We start from the raw sequence: 19,282 nt of genomic DNA, 5'->3' as shown, positions 1-19,282 counted from the left end.
AAGAAAAAGAAAAAAAAAGAACGGGGAGAAGATCAGCGTTGTGCATGAGTATTAACGTCTCAAGAGGGATGGGAGTGGGGAAAACACCCGACATGCAAAGAAGGCAACCGCCGGTAAAAGAAAGTACCAAACAGAAAACTTTCTCCACCTGTGATTCTGCCCTTCGAAAAAGAGAATTTAAAAAAAATATATATTGCAGACTTTATCAAAGGGAATCTATTATGGTGCTCCCCCCTTGTTTAAGGAGTGAACCCGCTTCTCTACCTGCCTCCTGTTCCCTTGGAATGTAGCATGCACCTGGGCAGGCCACGTTCCTCCTGGAACGTGGCTGGAAAGTTCACAACGTCATTGGCCTTCTGGCACTTGGATCGGCCACTTGGTGACGAGATTCAGGCCTTTCGGACGGAGGTCAGAATCAGCTCCGTTTCTCTTGCCTTCCTCTCCGCTCCTTCCCAGCGGGGTTTCAGGATTCGGCTCCGAAGGTCTGCCCTTCTCTATGCCGACACACCCACTCCTGTAATGTCGCAATACGTGATGACTGAGTTACGTCGTGACGTATGCAGTGCATGACACTGTGTGAATAAAAGGTCAGGGGCGTGCTCACGTCGGCCAGTTGGCGACGGAGACGAGTACCTGCAAATAGCAATCACCCCAGGCTCCTGTCTTTATTTAAGGTGCTAGGCCCATAGCCCCATACCTAAGTGTCGGCACTGACCAAGTGTGCGACACAACACTGGCGACGAGGGTGGGTGTGCCCTCGTGTGGTGGCGGCCGCGAGCGTGTTCTCCGGCTCGCGGTGCTCGTGCCCTCCTAGTGGTGCCTGGCGTAGCCCTGGCGTGTCGCCCCCTGCTCCGGCTGCTGCGACAGCCCGGTGTGGCCCGAGGTGAGGTTGCTGCGCGTGAGAGCCGCTGGTCACAAGCGCGACTCCAGTACCTGCACCCGACGTCTCCCCTGTGCCTCGTGTGGTACTCCGCCGGTCCGCACGTCCCCGCTCTCATTCACCGGGCTGAATGTCGGCCCAGAGCGGGTGGGACCGCGCGTAAGGAAGCGGCACTGGGTTCCAAACACCCAACGGCATCGAGGACTTGTGTCGGGCCACGGTTTGGCCTCCCCCACTTCCGGCCTGTGTTTCCCCACACATCGGGCGGAGAGCCCTGCGACGACGTGGGGGAGGATTGCACAGCGCTGTATCCTGCCTGGGAGAGCACAACACCGGCCAAGCCCCACAGGAGTGCAAGACCACGGCGAAGCTGAGGGGTTACAACCCAACACCAAGACATAGCACCACAGGAGGACATCATAGAAGTCCCAAGGCCACGACAGGAGTTGTCTCCCACAAACTTCAATCACAGTACTACCGCCAATAGTGCCTCAGTGACTCTGGGTAACTGCACCAGTCCAGAACATAATCTAATCCAGCGCAGCAGGCACGTTATCCATCCTAGCTAGAGGATCCAGAAGCCATGTCGCAAATACCCCCCATTGAGCCCTTCGTAGTCGAAGGATCGCCGTCAGCTCTGGCACCCAAATGGTAAGATTGGGTCGACCGCCTAAAGATCTTCTTTGAAGCTACTAAGGTGCATAAAGACCAGAAAAGAGCGATGCTGCTTCACTTGGGAGGGAAGGACATTCACAATATTGCCAAAACTATCGTGGAGGCGACGCCAAAAAATCACCACACCTTAATAAATGCCCTAAACGCTCACTTTGAGCCCATGGCCAATCAGGACTACGAAAAATTCATCTTTCGGCAGGCCCGGCAACTTCCAGATGAGTCCACAAGTGGGTTCTTGGACGCAACAGAGGAAATAAGAGGGCAAATCATACATGGCTGTGCTTTTACCAAGCTTCGGGAACGAATCCTTGAGGAATCTGGCAAACCTCTGGTGGAGATTTTGACTCTGGGACGCACCAAAGAGCTCTCCAAAGCTCGGGCGGCCCACATGGAGGCGGCCCTCCAAACACCCGTAAAGATAGAACCGGTCAACGTGGTCACCACCAGGCCAGCGTCGAGAGGTGACAAGAAAGGCCCACGTAATGCCGCAGCGGCACCCACCTCTACTTGTGAGTACTGTGGTGGACCACCCCATCCCTCTGCTGACTGTCCGGCAAAAGGGAAAAGATGCTCAGGCTGCGGGCGATTTAACCATTTCGAAAAAGTGTGTAGAGCCAAGAAATATCGCAAACCGCGACCAAGGGTCAACGCAGTGATGGAGGGCGACAAACCGCCAAGTGACATGGACGATGATGAAGAAGAGGAGAGGGTAGTACACAAGGTGCACATGGTTGGAACCACGACCCGTAAAGCACAGCGCTGCCCCAATGCCACCTTCAGGTCGGGGATCAAGACATCACAGCGGTGGTTGACACCGGGGCCACCATTAACATCATGGCGGCCGCTCTACACCGCACGCTGCGACCGAGACCTCCACTTCAGCCCTCCGCGATAGTGGTGTTTGCATATGGGCAGGACACTCCGTTGAAGGTCCTGGGGCGTTTCAAAATGGCAGTAACGCATGGAAACCACATAATCCACACCAACATCTACGTCACCGAGGACGGCCAAGGCATGCTCCTAGGATGTCGGGCCGCAGAGGATCTGGGGATCGTATCCTTCTCTTTCAGCGTACATCAAGAATCCATACAACATCTCTTGGAAGAGTTTGCAGAGGTGTTTGAAGGGATAGGAAGATTCAAGGGGAAAGAAATACACCTACATGTGGACCCCACCGTCCAACCAGTTGCCCTACGGCATCGAAGGATTGATTTCCACTTGAGGTCCCAAGTGGAACAAGAACTGAAGAAGCTGGAAGCTCCCGGCATAATTGAAAAAGTGACAGGACCCACCCCATGGGTATCCCCCATCGTGGTCACTCGGAAGCCCAAGCAACCTGGAGCGGTACGCATCTGTGTTGACATGCGCCTCCCGAATGCTGCCATAAAGCGTGAACGGCACATCGCCCCTACCATTAACGACCTCATTGGAGAGATGGCAGGAGCATGCTGGTTCTGTCAGGATTGTCCCCGGTCAGCGCACATCGGCATGGAACTACATTTCCCATGATGCCAGTGCGCTGACAGGAAGTCAATAAGACTGCACAGTGCGCGCGTGAGGTTGCGCGTAATTCGTCCTGTGGTATCGTCGGAGTGGCGAGGGTTTCCTGGAGCTGGGATAAGCGAGCTGGAGTTAATGGCTGTAAAGGAGTCGCTGGTTCCCCGTGAGTACGGCGAGGTGCTCGGCTGAGTGCCCCGCCTCTGTAGCGCATTCATTTGGACTTTTGGAATGCTCTTTAATTCAGTTGATGTTCGAGTCTTGTAGCTGTGATGCGGGTTACTGCGAGCGGTCTACCGCATAACACCGTATCTCATAAAGGACATTTGTGTGGAGAGTGACAGTACAGCGGGTTGCAGCGGGTCAAGGAGACCGCGTAACGCCGTCTGCTTCTTTATTTCGTATTGGGGATACTTTCTTTATTAAAGACTTCACAGCGGGTTACTGCGAGCGGCTGCAGCGTAACACCGTCTGTATTTTGGGATCTAATTTCAGTCGTTTGGTGGTGGAGCCTGGCGGCGGTCGCAACTGCAGGCTGCCGTTCTTATGGTCATAGGAGCTTCCTGTTTGGTACTTCAAACCTTATTCTTTCAGCTGTGAAAACAACAGCGTTCTTCCAGGATTCCTTTAAGACTGTTCTTGTTATCCTTTTGCTACACCAGGGGGGGACAGGATCTACGAAATCGGAAGTCATCTGGCTGGGTACTTCCTACCTGAGTTGCTGTTTTGTCTTTCCAATCGTTCCTGTTGTTGCATTCATCCTGCAAGGTTCATAGGATTATCTGGCAGGGTAGGGGAAATGCGATACACACAGTGATTCATGGGTACATGTCACATGATTGATGTTTTATTTACACTGTACTCTGCTTTCCTTATTAGATGGTGTACAGGGGGTCTGTGATGTTTTCTTAAAGGCAATTGCAGAGGATGCACAGGTATTACTGATGTTATGTTTTCTAGGGAGAATTGATGAGAGTAGTTTGTGTCCTGGTGTTTCATGGTTGTGCTTCTGTCATTTCAGAGCCTTTGTCCCTGCTGACCCCTCCCCTACCTGGTGCCCCTCACTTGATAACTCGAAGACCCTGGGGGGGAACCCCATGTCAGGGTACTTGGTAATGTCAGGAGATGGTCCTTTATTCTACTGCTGCTGAACCCTGCGAAGCGTATCCTGACAGAATGACGCGCCCAAGTATATTGCTTCTACCGGTTCAGTTGTAGTGTAATAATGGCCACTATGGATGATGTGTTGCAGGCTCTTCTGTTAGTACAACAGGAATTAGCGTCATCCAAAGCAGAGGCAGCTGCCCTGAAAGAAAAGGTTGATAGACTGTCCAGGAATCCGTTTGATGCTAGCACTGGGGCTTCGCAGATTCAGGTGACGGTCCCTCCTCCCATTCCATTGGCCAGTCCAGAGAGGTACTCTGGGGATCCCACAAAGGTGCAGGTTTTCTTAACGCAAATAATGTTGCACTTTTCGTGCAAACCTGCTTCTTTCCCCAATAACCACTCACGAGTCGCTTTTGCCATTTCATATTTGATTGGGGACGCGGCGAACTGGGCGGTTCCCTTGGTTAGAAATAATGACCGAATATTGTCTGATTGGGCTGCGTTCAAGGCTGAGTTTGAGCGAGTGTTTGACCGAAGGGCTACTACATTTAGTGCCGACAGCGAATTGCTCGAGTTAAGGCAAGGAAAGAGAGATTTGATCACTTATTTAACTACGTTCAATAGGTTGATTGCAGAGACTGAGTGGCCAGAGGAGAAAAGGATGTCCTTGTTTTATCAAGGTCTAAGAGATGAGCTCAAGGATGTTATAGCTCAGATAGACCCCCAACCTACCACCTGTGCTGCTATGATTAGCTTGACTCTGAGACTAGATGGTAGAATGGCAGATAGAGGTGGGGACAGAAGGAAGTGGGATAGAGGGGCTTACAGGTATGACAGGTCTTTTCGTAAACCAATCCCCTCACAGGAAGCAGGCGCCGAACCTATGGAAATAGGAGCAGTTCGGCCAGCCCTGTCCAGAGAGGAAAGGAACTCTAGGCGCCTGCAAGGGCTGTGTATGTATTGTGGGAAGAGAGGGCATTTTGTACGGGAGTGTCCTGTCAAACCCAAGTCCTCTGAATATTGGAGCAGTGGCAAGAAGGTTGCTGTGTCTTCTTCTGGTAGCCAATCACAGAGCAGCGATCCAGTGTTGAAGGCGAGGGCTGATCAGGGGTTGCAGCTCCCTTCTTTGACGGCTTTGGCGTTGTTGGAAAGTGAGACACACATGAAAATCCCCATGGATTTAACTCTCAAGCAAGAGACTCATCAGGTACAAGTGATGTTAGATTCAGGTGCCACTGGTAATTTCATCGATAGTGGGTTGGTATCACAGTTAGGCATTCAGCGGGTGGAATTGGGTAAGGCTGAGGAAGTGTTTACCGTTGATGGGCAACCTTTAAAATCAGGATTGATAGTGGAGAGAACAGAGTCGGTGGTGTTGACGTATAAAATGGCTATGGAAATTCACACCGAAAGTCTCACTCTAAACATCATAGAGGCCCCACAGTAAGAGGTCATATTGGGGATGCCATGGCTGTGTTACCACAATCCCGTCATAGAATGGAAGACGAAATCCATCACGTTCTCTGTTGCGGATTGCACAGACCATTTGTTTCCGGTACATCAGATGGCGGTGACAGCCCTGTCTCACGCCTACATCGTGGCAACTGCAGAAGAGAAGGAGGTGTCATTACCTTTGGAGTACATGCAGTACGCTGATGTGTTCAGTGAGAAAATGGCGGAGACCCTGCCTCCCCATAGGGAGTACGATTGCCGTATCGACTTGATTGAGGGGGCTACTATTCCATCTTGCAGGGTGTATGCTCTTTCTGAACCCGAAACCAAGCATTTGAGGGGGTATATAGATCATTACCTTGAGATAGGTTTTATACAGCCTTCCAGGTCTCCTGCTGCGTCGCCTCTTTTTTTTATCTCTAAGGCAAATGGCGAATTGAGGGCCTGTGTAGACTATAGAGTCCTCAACAAAAACACAGTAAGGAACAGATATCCGTTGCCCCTTATTCCTGTGCTGCTAGATCAGGTAAAGGAGGCCCAGATCTACACCCGGCTAGACTTGAGAGGGGCGTACCATTTGGTAAGAATAAAGAGCGGGGACGAATGGAAGACAGCCTTCAAAACAAGGTACGGGCTGTACGAATATAAGGTTATGCCATTCGGCCTTTGTAACGCTCCTGCAGCCTTCCAATTCTTTTTAAATGATGTGCTGAAAGACTTCGTGGATTTATTCGTTGTTGTCTACATTGACGACATATTGATTTATTCCTCGAATACACGAGAACACGAAGGACATGTCTGCAAAGTGTTAGCTCGGCTCCGTGTGCATAAACTCTATTGCAAACTCAACAAATGTGAGTTTGGAGTAAGGCAGGTTGAGTTCCTGGGTGTGGTGCTGTGTCCAGAGGGTATGCAGATGGCAGAAAGAAAGGTGGTAGCGGTGCAAGAATGACCAACCCCAAAGACCGTCAGTGAGGTGCAATGCTTTTTAGGCTTTGCGAACTATTATAGACGGTTTATCCTGCAGTTTTCCAAGGTAGCTGTACCTATCACTAAGTTGCTAAAGAAAGGTTGTGTGTTTCATTGGACCCCTGAGGCCAATGACGCCTTCAACTACCTGAAGAAGGCGTTTACTGAAGCCCCGGTTTTGTCTCACCCTCGCACTGAGGATCCCTTCATAGTAGAGGCTGACGCATCTGACGAAGCGGTGGGGGCGATACTGTCACAAAGAGATCAGAGCACGGGACAGTTACACCCTGTAGCCTACTTATCCAGCAAATTGAATTCTGCTGAAAAACATTACACCATAGCCGAAAAAGAATTATTGGCTATCAAGAAGGCATTCGAGGAATGGAGACATCACTTGTGGGGGGCCCGACATCCCATCACAGTGTATACAGATCATAGGAATCTGCAGTATATGAGGACAGCAAGACATCTCTCCCAAAGACAGATGAGGTGGATGCAGTTTTTCGCTGAATATGATTTTGTGGTTACTTTCCGACCAGGGGCCGATAACCATAAAGCAGATTCTTTGTCCAGGTTGAATACTAGTGAGGACAGCGCTGTTGAAGCAGTACCTGTTTCCATACTTGACCCTTCCAAGGTAGTGGGTGCGGTAACGGCAGCTAGGTTTCTGGATCGGGTAAAGGAGAGCCATTCCGCGGAAGAGTGGAATACCTGGGTGACTCAAAAAGGAGAGCGTTCAATGAGACAAGGGCTGCCCTTTCATCTCTCTAAGATGTACCTTCCCACGCCTTCGCTACAAAAAGAGGCCTTCAGGTGGTGCCATGTGTCTCCTTTGGCAGGACATCAGGGTATCAAGAAAACACAAGAACTGCTGCAGAGACACTTTTGGTGGCCAGAGCTCAATAAAGATGGGGCGAGGTGGGTGACCGAATGTGAAGAGTGTGCTAGGGCGAAAGGGGAGACGAGGGGCCAGAAAGGGAAATTGATGCCCATGCCCACGCCTATGAGTCCTTGGTCGCACATAAGTATGGACTTCATCACTGGGTTACCCCTAGAAAAGGGGTTCTGGGCGGTCTTAGTGGTGATAGACAGTTTAACTAAACGTGGTCACTTTATTCCTTGCACCAATCTTCCCACTGCCAGTCAAACTGCTCAAATACTCATGTCCAACGTGATTAAACTGCATGGTGTGCCTGAGACTTTTGTGTCGGATAGCGGACCTCAATTTATAGCCCGTTTTTGGAAGATGTAGTGTAAGGCTTTGAACATCGATTCCTCCCTGTCAACCTCTTTCCATCCTCAAACGGACGGACAGACTGAAAGGTTAAACCAGACTCTGAATAAATACTTGCGATGTTATACCAAGGACGCTCAGGAATCATGGGTTGACCTGTTATGGATGGCAGAATTGGCCTACAACAATTCGTGGCACAGTTCGATAGGTTTATCACCCTTCCATGCCACGTATGGCTATGACGCTAAGGTGCTACCTATCTCCATCCCTATTGAGGTGCATAACCAGCCTAGTGTTTTGTCAGAAGTCAGGAGACTGCAAAGCCTACAGAAAAAGGTGAGGTTGCATTTGATGCATGCTAAAGCAGTGTATAAGAGATGGGAGGACAGGCATAGACGCGATGGCCCTCAATACCGGGTGGGAGAGAAAGTATGGCTGTCTACTAAGAACATAAAGTTCAGGCTGCGCAGCATCTTCCATCCCAGGTTCATAGGCCCATACACTGTGGTGAAACGCATCAATCCTGTGGCCTACAAACTGCGTTAGCCAGGGTCCTTGAGAATCCATCCCGTCTTCCACTGCAGTTTGTTGAAGCCAGCTGTGGGGGCCAGACGCCGAGCTCCGCCTCCGGTGGTGTGCGATGGGGGTCTGGAATACGAGGTCAGGAGCATCAAGGATTCCAAGAGGCGCCGGGGTGTGCTGTGGTACTTGGTGTCCTGGAAGGGTTATACGGCTGAGGATGATTCGTGGGAGTCCAGCGGGGATGTGCACGCTCCCGCAGCTGTTCGTTCCTTCCATCGACGGTTCCCTGCCAAACCGGGGCCGGGGAGGCGTTAGGGAGAGGGATGTACTGTCAGGATTGTCCCCGGTCAGCGCACATCGGCATGGAACTACATTTCCCATGATGCCAGTGCGCTGACAGGAAGTCAATAAGACTGCTCAGTGCGCGAGTGAGGTTGCGCGTAATTCGTCCTGTGGTATCGTCGGAGTGGCGAGGGTTTCCTGGAGCTGGGATAAGCGAGCTGGAGTTAATGGCTGTAAAGGAGTCGCTGGTTCCCCGTGAGTACGGCGAGGTGCTCGGCTGAGTGCCCCGCCTCTGTAGCGCATTCATTTGGACTTTTGGAATGCTCTTTAATTCAGTTGATGTTCGAGTCTTGTAGCTGTAATGCGGGTTACTGCGAGCGGTCTACCGCATAACACCGTATCTCATAAAGGACATTTGTGTGGAGAGTGACAGTACAGCGGGTTGCAGCGGGTCAAGGAGACCGCGTAACGCCGTCTGTTTCTTTATTTCATATTGGGGATACTTTCTTTATTAAAGACTTTACAGCGGGTTACTGCGAGCGGCTGCAGCGTAACCACATCTGTATTTTGGGATCTAATTTCAGTCGTTTGGTGGCAGAGCCTGGCGGCGGTCGCAACTGCAGGCTGCCGTTCTTATGGTCATAGGAGCTTCCTGTTTGGTACTTCAAACCTTATTCTTTCAGCTGTGAAAACAAAAGCGTTTTTTCAGGATTCCTTTAAGACTGTTCTTGTTATCCTTTTGCTACACCAGGGGGGGACAGGATCTACGAAATCGGAAGTCATCTGGCTGGGTACTTCCTACCTGAGTTGCTGTCTTGTCTTTCCAAACGTTCCTGTTGTTGCATTCATCCTGCAAGGTTCATAGGATTATCTGGCAGGGTAGGGGAAATGCGATACACACAGTGATTCATGGGCACATGTCACATGATTGATGTTTTATTTACACTGTACTCTGCTTTCCTTATTAGATGGTGTACAGGGGGTCTGTGATGTTTTCTTAAAGGCAATTGCAGAGGATGCACAGGTATTACTGATGTTATGTTTTCTAGCGAGAATTGATGAGAGTAGTTTGTGTCCTGGTGTTTCATGGTTGTGCTTCTGTCATTTCAGAGCCTTTGTCCCTGCTGACCCCTCCCCTACCTGGTGCCCCTCACTTGATAACTCGAAGACCCTGGGGGGGAACCCCATGTCAGGGTACTTGGTAATGTCAGGAGATGGTCCTTTATTCTACTGCTGCTGAACCCTGCGAAGCGTATCCTGACAGGTTCTCCAAGCTTGACTTACGATCCGGCTACCATCAACTGGTTCTGGACGAAGCGTCCCGCAACATAACCACATTCTCCACCCATGTGGGGCTGAGATGCTACACCCGGTTAAGTTTTGGAGTATCCAGCGCTGCGGAGGTGTTCCAACATGTCATACAAGAGTTCATTGCAGACATTCCAGGAGTCATCAACGTCAGTGATGACATAATGGTCCATGCCAAGTCGTTACCCGAACACAATGCCCGTCTTACCCAGGTGCTACGGAGATTGCGAGAAGCTGGTCTAACGCTTCATCGTGAGAAATGTGAATTTCTGAGAACCAAGCTCCAATTCTTTGGCTATACCTTCTCCACGGAAGGCGTCAATCCAGACCCCGACAAAGTGCGCAACATCAAAAATGCCATTGCTCCTGCCAGTGTGACCGAAGTCCGAAGCTTCCTGGGGATGGTCAACTACTGTGGTAGATTCATTAAGGATTTGACATCGCTCACATCACCACTCAGGGAATTGACCAAGGACTCTGTCCTCTGGGAATGGGGCCTCCCGCAAGAAAAGGCCTTCAAGGACAATAAGAATGCCCTGTCGGAAGCGAGCACACTAGCATTCTTTGACCCGGACAAGATGACCCAAATTGCTGTGGATGCTGGCCCGGTGGGCCTAGGTTCTGTCCTGTTGCAGAAGACAAGATCTGAGGAAGACTGGGCGCCAGTGGCATTTGCATGCCGATCTCTAACGGTGACAGAGCAACGATACTCTCAAATAGAGAAAGAAGCTATTACCATTCACTGGGGGTGTCGTCACTTTCACCTCTACGTGTATGGGAAACCGTTCACAGTCACAACTGATCACAAGCCGCTGGTGGCTCTCTTCGCCGGAACATCTACAAAGCCTCCGCCGAGGATCGAAAAATGGATGCTCCAGCTGCAGGACTACAATTGTCGTGTGGAGTATCAGCCGGGATCCCGCAACCCGGCAGACTACTTATCCAGACACCCCCGAGAAGCCATAGACCGCAAAAAGGAGGATGCCTCGGACACGGAAGAATATGTTAGATACATCACTGCCAAGTCGTGTCCCCTACCTCTATCCATGCAGAGCCTGGCTGAAGCCACCGCCCAGGACGATTGTCTACAACGAGCTAAAGGAATTCTGCAGCATGGGAATTGGCACAAGGCCAAGGAAGAGTGGAAGATCTTGACTATTCCTGCTCAAAGGATAATGGAAAGCTTGCATCATGTGAAGTATGAACTGACCGAAGACCCCACTGGTTGTTTGCTGCGAGGGCACCGTCTGGTCATACCCACTGCGCTCACTGACAGATGCGTGCAACTTGCACATGTCGGCCATCAAGGCATGGTCAAGACAAAATCGCGTCTTCATTCTAAAGTATGGTTTCCACTCATGGATGAGATGGTGGAGAGCATGGTTCGTTCCTGTCCAGCCTGCCAAGTTACGGGAGATCTCCCCTCCCCTGCCCCGATCATAACCGAACCTCGTCCTCAATCTCCCTGGTCCTGTGTGAGTATGGACTTTGGCAGTCTTCCAGATGGCCGGCACACATTGGTGGCAATCGATGACTACTCAAAATATCCGGAGGTGGAGATTGTTGGAACTCCCAGCGCAGTTGAGGTTATACCCAAAATCGAAAAGATAATGGCCACCCATGGCTTGATGAAAGAACTGCGGACTGACAATGGACCACCGTTTCATAGACAAGAACTGTCTGAATACCTCACCAGCCTTGGAATACAGCATAGTCGAATCACGCCACGTTGGCCCCAACCCAATGGTGAGGCTGAACGGTTCATGAGGACCCTAAACAAAGTCATACGAATTGCCCATGATAGAGGACAATCCATTGAATTAGCCATCTTCACGTTTCTGCGTAGTTACCGGAAAACTCCTCACACCACCACAGGGGTAGCCCCTGCACACCTGCTGATGGGTCGGGTCATCACTGATACCATACCTCATCATCCCCAGTGGCAGCCACAGAATGCTGATGACCGCCGGATTGAGACCCAGCGGAAGAAGGCTCATGCTCAGGTGAGCCATCGCCGTAACGCTCAAGCCAGCACCATCACAGACGGTGACCTGGTCCTGCTAAAAATCGGTGTCAAGGGGGGAAATTCCAACTCCCCTATGAAAAGCTACCCTGGACTGTGGTGAGCGTCAAGGGTACCCGTGTCATTGCGACTCGGGGAACGGAGACGGTGACTCGCAATATCTCCCATTTCAAACTATTTCATGCCGAGACCCTGGCTCCTGCTGCAACTTCCAGTGCTTCCCCCATTGTGGATGACGCCGGGACAGACACTGACTTTAGTGACTTTGGAGCTGGTGAAGCTGAGGCGGAGGGCAGCGCAGATGCCCCCACCGTGTCTGGCCCTCTACAACCTGAGGAGGCTCCTGAGGGGGACGACCCTTTGCTGCCTGGTCGAGGTCTACCCCAGTACAACCTGCGGAGAAATCCTGAACCCTCATCGCGACTGCGAGGCTATGTCATGTAAGACTGTTCCTCATATATTATACTGTTTAAGTGAGTGTACATACAGCAGTGTTGAAAAGGGGTTCAGCGGGGGCTGTCATACGTTTGGTAATTGACAGAGAAACTGTAGTAGTTGTACATGTTATGTTGTTCAAAACCTTGTTGGGGAGGAATGTAATGTCGCTATACGTGACGACTGAGTTACGTCGTGACATATGCAGTGCATGACGCCGTGTGAATAAAAGGTCAGGGGCGTGCTCACGTCGGCCAGTTGGCGACGGAGACGAGTACCTGCAAATAGCAATCACCCCAGGTTCCTGTCTTTATTTAAGCTGCTAGGCCCATAGCCCCATACCGTCACGCCCAATACCGAAGTGTCGGCACGGACCAAGTGTGCGACACAACACACTCCCTTCTTCCAGTTCTGCTTTTGAATCCCTAAGGGGGCGTGGCTCAACCTCCTCTTGTAGTCAGGCCATGGCAGTTTAAAGGGCTCACAGCAGGTGAAGGTCGGGTTTCCCTCTCCGGTACTGATGATTTCTTCGTCCCAATACGAGGGCTGGAAACAGAGCAGATTTTCAGGCAAATAGGGTGGTATGCATTTATCCTCTGTAGTTCAGGGTCAGGGGGACGTACAGCTTGACTTTGGCCCCGGGGATCCCAACCCCTGGGGCCCAGCTACAAATCAATGGGGGCCAGAGGGCCCCCCTCCCAGGATCGATTTTAGGCCCAGGGACCCCACTCCGGGGATCCGGCTTTGCCTGATTGGGTGCCCTGGCCCACCCTGGGCACCCAGTCTGCATGTTGGGGCTTGTGAGGGGGAGCCTCAAGGTACCCACAGTCCCTGCAGGCTCCCTGCCTCCTGTGGGAGCCGGCACTGCTGTCGCATGCAGCGAGCTGCTGGAAATGCAGGCCCAGTGTGCAAGAGCAGTAGTTTCCTCTCTGTCCCTGCCCGCAAATTTATAAACATGAGCCCCGGGTAGGTGGTGGTCCCTGGGGTATAAATATTAGAAATGTTTATATTTGTTATGTTAGAAATGTGCTTTGGTCTACATGTTTATCATGTATACGTCCCTCCAGTCGGGCCTGTATCATTACAAATATCCCCTCTGGGTCAACCATCTAATCCATAAACTGGAAGGGGGCCCCCGCTCTGATCCAGATTGGGACACCCCTGGCATACGCTGAATGTGTAGTGTAGTATGCCTGCCCCCACCATCTGGGCTGCTGTGCGACTCCCTCTTTGACTGTCAAGTGCATCTCTTAGAGGAATGCTATGTGGACGCCTCGTCTAGTTAGATGGGCAAACACCTTGTATCTCTTGGACATAGTCTGCATTCTCTGAATAGTCGAGGAGATGAAATTATATATTAGGGAGCCCGCCATGCCCTAGGACTTGTCGCTCAGCCGCTGCGCAGACTTCTCCTCCCTCCAACCCTCCTGTCCCCACATACTTAGTAAAAGGGTACACATTATAGTGATGCACGACTACAAGATCCCCCATAACCAAACTTTTCAAAACCAGACTGGTACCCCAACTCCCCCTCCCTGGGACAAGCAGATTAGTATCCCCCATCCAAACAAAACAAAACTAAGTGAGTCTGTGAAACTCCACCTACGGAGCCCCCAATTGAGGGAAGGGACCCCGCTGTCCCATAGCCGCCAGGTCAGCCAACCAGCTCTTTACAACAGCAAGTCCAGTGAAATCCACACCCCAGAATGGTCTCAGCATGTCATCCCCAGGGTAGCGTCAAATCGCTCTGTCAGCAGGCCCCACCCCTTTACCAGTTTGTCAGGCCGCTCAGATGATGTCATCAGTTGTTCCCGGTGCCACCTTCGGCAGTTCTATGCTTGAGTTCTCAGAAACTCTAGAGCCATGCTCCGAGTTCAAATCCTGGATCAGCGCACTGCTCTCCGGTGTAACTGTTTCCTTTCTGCTGATCAGTGCCACTCCCTCCATCGCACTCCACTGTTCCAACTGCACTTCTTCCTGCGTGGGGGCTATGGTGTCTCATGTTGCTTTCCTGCTACGGGATCTTCCGTTTTTTCAGCTGTCTGGGTCCTCGGGTGGGTCCCCGGCCCTGCTATCCCTCCAGCCAGTCCCAGGCCTCCTGCGAGGAGCAAAAGAACTATTTCCCCTCTGGGGTGATCACTCTTAGTTTAGCTGGGAACAACATGGTATACTTATAGTCAAGCTGTTGGAGTTTCTGCTCGGCACCTTGGAAGGAGGCCCTATGTCTCTGCACTTCTCTAGAAAAATCTAGGAAAATGCCCACCATTATGTTATTTTCTCAGAGGTCACCTTTGCATCTCGCTTGTGCCAGAATATGGTCCCTGTCCTTATAACGCAGGAGTCTCGGCACCACATGGCGAGGGGGTCCGCAGGCAGGGGCGGACTTGCATGTACCCAATGAGCTCTTTCGAGCACGTAGAAGGCAGAGAGACCCTCCGGTGCCACTTCGGTGTGCAATCAGCTCTCCAATTAGTCCACCATGTTGGTCCCTCTACCTTCTCCAGCAGGCCCACCACTCTGATGCAGTGTCTATGGGAGCGATATTTTGACGTCCTTCCCCGAATCTCCAGCGTGCGCACTTTCGCCTCGACCATGGCCAGTTGGTCTTACAGAGCAGCTAGAGCTGGAGTAGATTCGGACAATGGCACTCTACACTGTGTTTTGAAATACAGTTATATTAAAACATTGAAACCATTAACATACAATGAAAAAAGGATAAGGTTAAAGATAGTTTATAGTTAGAAATACCTTATGTATTTTTCTATACATACCCAACTTAAAATACATAAACATTAAAAATTGTAAAGTTATAGTTATAACTTCAATTTATAATTTATCCAACAGCTTCAAATTACTGTAAGTCACGCACCTCCGAACACAGTCTTGTCACCTCACTCGCCACACTACATTAACTATAACTCATGCCTTTTCCATGCACTGTTTATACCCTTGCATACTACATCACTTATAGCATGTGAAATCATAACATTCATAACAGCACTTACATGGTCTCATATGATATTATTTGTCACAAGACAGTGCATAGCAGAGTGGCGATTTATATTTAGAGTTGGTTGGTTAGCGAGCTGAAAAGAGAGTTAACTAGGTCCGCTACTTACAATAATTTGAAGGTGGTGGATAAATTGTAAATGAAAGTTATAACTGTATCTTTAGACATTTTTCAAAGTTTGTATAGTTTAAACTTGGTTTGTATAGGGAAAATGAGTTGTCCTAACTGTAACTAAACTTTAACCTTTGGGTTTTTCACTGAATATTAATCATCAAAATGGTCCACGACATGACAGCGCGCACATATCAGTGCTGGCATTGGAGCCGGACCAAGCCCCGAAAGTCTTTTTCACCAAAGGATTCACCCTGAATTCCAGGAAGGTAACATGCCAAATTCTTTTATTTTCAACAGCACACCACCACCGACATGTTTTGACCACACGGTCTTGCTGTGAGCAAGACCGTGTGGTCGAAACGTGTACACATATACATATACATATGTGTGTGTAAGAGCTTCCAGCGCTTATTGTTATTTTGTTATACAATTGTTCTTTTGTTATAGTATCATGAGAAACAAATAAAGTTGTTAAAAATCTTCAGTCACAGATAACACTCAGAGGTTTTCTGTTTAGCGCCTAATTGTGGTTTCTCGAGCATGCCTACGGCGAGCATCTCATCTGCATCCTCCGCTCCTAGGGATTCACTGAGACTATTTGTAGATTTCTGGAAACTCGTCATCTCATCTTCATATGCTTATAGGTTTCAGGAACAGGACCCTCAATGTCCTACCACGTTGCTTGTTCAGTTAATACATCTTTTAGTTATGACTGTCTAAATTTGCTTTTACTGCTCAGGAATCCGGACCCGGGTGAAAATCTGATCTGCATCTATAGGAAGATGCACAGATGGTATTCGCAGAGCATTGGCAATTAACTCATCTGCAGATAATCAGAGCTATCAGGAACAGGGCTCTCGATTTCATTTCTTGTTGCTTTTTGACTTCGTATTAGCTTTGCAGTATTGTCTGCCTGGTTGACAATTACATTTGCTACAATCGCTCTGAGATCTTGCACACAGATGGAGCTATTTAATGTTTATGACTGCCAATAAAAATCACATGAAGAGGACGTAAAAGTCAACGAAGGCTTCAGCTCTAACTTTCCCATCACCGACCAATGGAAGTATTTCTGCTCTTATATTTGTGCTAATGATGAAAAGTTGTGTGCTTGTGTTATGCTTCTCTTGTAGCTTTTTCTGCTCTCAGTAAATGTCGAAATTTGTAAAGCACACAGCTACCTCCACTGGAGGTGTCCGTATACCGCTTAGGAACCCTTCCTGGTTTTCCTGGGAAATGTCCACTTCTGGGCACCCCCCAGGTGCAGCCAGGCATCCCAGCACTTTTGGGGCCGTTGTGGAGACTAAGCAAGCTATTGCCCAGAGTTGCAGCGTGGGACCCATGATCAGAACAGGTACTGAGGCGATAATATCCAGTCAGGGGAATTAATGAGTCGGAGACCCGCCGAGGCGGGAATCGAACCCTGGTCCCTGGCCAGAGCTCTGCATCAAGGTCTGCCTGCTCTAACCATTGAGCCACACTTCTCCACATTGAGCCACACTTCTCCACTTCAGTAACATGAGCGTGCTCTTGGAAAGAGACCCAGATCCGAATTTTAGTCCAGCCTCTTCAGTTGAACTTCTTTGCTTCTCTGTCCAACATGGCTTAATAATGAGTCTGGGAGCATGACTAACATGCAACTGTGTCTTTTACCGAGCGTCAAAGGCACTCAGTTACAAATATCTTTCAAATATCTGTCAATAACATTTGGCGCAGAGCTTAAGCACTAGTGACTTGGGAGGAAACGGAAAAATCTGAAAAAAACCTTTTAAAATTATTAACATAAATGAGAAATCTCTCACAGCTATGCATAAAACGGCTGGAGAGCACAGAAAAATATATGAGCCATGTATGTACCCGATCAGAGATTCACAACCGGAGAAGTGCAGTAAGCAGCACCTGGTGGCAATAAAGTGTTGCTAAAAGAAAAAAAAAAAAAAATCAAAGATCAACTGTGGCTTCTGCCATGGTTCACATATGCAATCTGTGATCTGCTGCAAGGATATTCCACTAGAAAGTCACTTTCCCGAGCACATGACAGTGATAGATGAAAACAAACAGTCATTTTTCCTTGACAAATGTCCACCCTTCCTTCCTTCCACAAACGTGGGGACCAGTGCCGGTCATGTTTGTTTTTCTGAATTTAATTAAATGCGGAAATGCTTAGGGGCAGGAGAAGTGATACCGCTGAGGCCTAATCAACCATCTTCCACCATAGTCTCACGATCCCAGTTTCCCTGACATCAGCCATTCAGATCTTATTAATTAATTAGTCCAGGAGGTATATTTGGGTCATGACTGTAACCCTTGCCGAGATCTCTGGATCATCCTCTAAAATTTCCAAATACATGAATGAGATTATCCACTCACATTCCCACTAGGCTGCAGGATATATGGAATTTCAATATAGCCTTGGAGCTTGAACTTGGCTAACGTTATTTATTTCAAAGGCAACCTGTAAACTTTTAAAAGTGGGCTCCTTCCTTAGCCTGGGTGCTGTCTTCATGTAACCTGAAGCGCCAGGGTCCCTGTACAACCCAGAATTTTCGGGATCTTTGGGTGAAGCTGTAGTTGTATTCCCAAGCTGGGCTTGCTGCTAGAAACCCAACCCAGCACCCTTTTCAGGCACAGTGATGCTGACACTCACGTTAACTGCACCAGCAAGCCTTGTAAATTCAGTTTGCTAAATATATCAAACTCTGCCAAACAATTACTCAGGATTTGATTTGTTGCAATCAGACTGCTAAATGTTCAATATTTCTCAGCCCTGCTAGCTTTAATCCTGGTACTCAGTGTTTTCAGTACTGTGTCCACCCAAGCATCCCATGTGCGGTGGGTGGATTAGTGCTGTCCTTACAGTTTCTCACTGCACCAAGATCATACTGAACATGCTCAAGATGGGTCCCTTCAGATACTTGTAACCTGCTCTTTACTTTTGTGTAGAGCTAAAATGTCATCAGGACACTGATCAAACCATATATCTACAAAGGCAAATCACAATGTTCTCTATCTACATCCAGCACAGTAGATCAAGAGCTGTTATGTAATCAATAACATCAGTTTCCACCACAAGGCTTTCGAAGCCTTTCTTAGGGATATTGACATTCGTGTTTTTTCAAGCTGTAATTGCCATTCACACTTCCCCCAGTAGGTGGTACTAGTAGAGAGCTCTTGATCTTCACTCTCACAGCCTCAACTCGAATGACCTGAATGTGACCGCATGGGCCATTCTCTGCAGAAGCAGACATACATCTCTTTCCAGTTTCTATGAGCAAAGCCACGTTTTCTTTTCCTTTTATCAAGGGTACACTTTCCATCTCACTCTCTATGTCTCTCTCTCACTCACTCCCACATCTTCACTGATCAGACTTCAGCTCCTCCAGGGTAACACGCTTGGAAAATAGCAAACTACTTGCTTGGAAGAAAATTTCATGGGCAGGGCTCTGAGCCCTGTGAAGGCCATTTTGAGTACTATGTTAATTCTCACTTTGATAGGCTTAATCTGCTGTTGTATATCCTTGTTCTTAGATGAACTATCTAAACTCATCTCAGACTCGAAAGCTTATCCAGAACTCTGGTCTCTTCTGTTTACTGGACGAGGAAGAATTCTATCTTTACATAGCTTTCCCATAGATGGTACTTTAAGTTTGACCAACAATTTAGGTAAATAAATAGCATTACCATCCATTGACTGGATCTTTTCTTATGAACGATTAAGCATAAACGTGTTACACGTGAACATGGCACAGGGCTTGCTCTGAATACACGAATGTT

General features: G+C 49.1%; 1 protein-coding gene across 1 annotated transcript in view; it reads right to left on the bottom strand.

Annotated features, from left to right (window-relative positions):
* Positions 1–19,282, bottom strand: part of BSN (bassoon presynaptic cytomatrix protein) — a 761,556-nt gene that overhangs the window by 128,926 nt on the left and 613,348 nt on the right. The window lies entirely within an intron of this gene.

Source organism: Lissotriton helveticus, chromosome 9 (assembly GCF_964261635.1).
Source record: "Lissotriton helveticus chromosome 9, aLisHel1.1, whole genome shotgun sequence".
In the NCBI taxonomy this organism is placed as follows: domain Eukaryota; kingdom Metazoa; phylum Chordata; class Amphibia; order Caudata; family Salamandridae; genus Lissotriton; species Lissotriton helveticus.
This window is presented reverse-complemented; position numbering and strand designations above follow the sequence as displayed.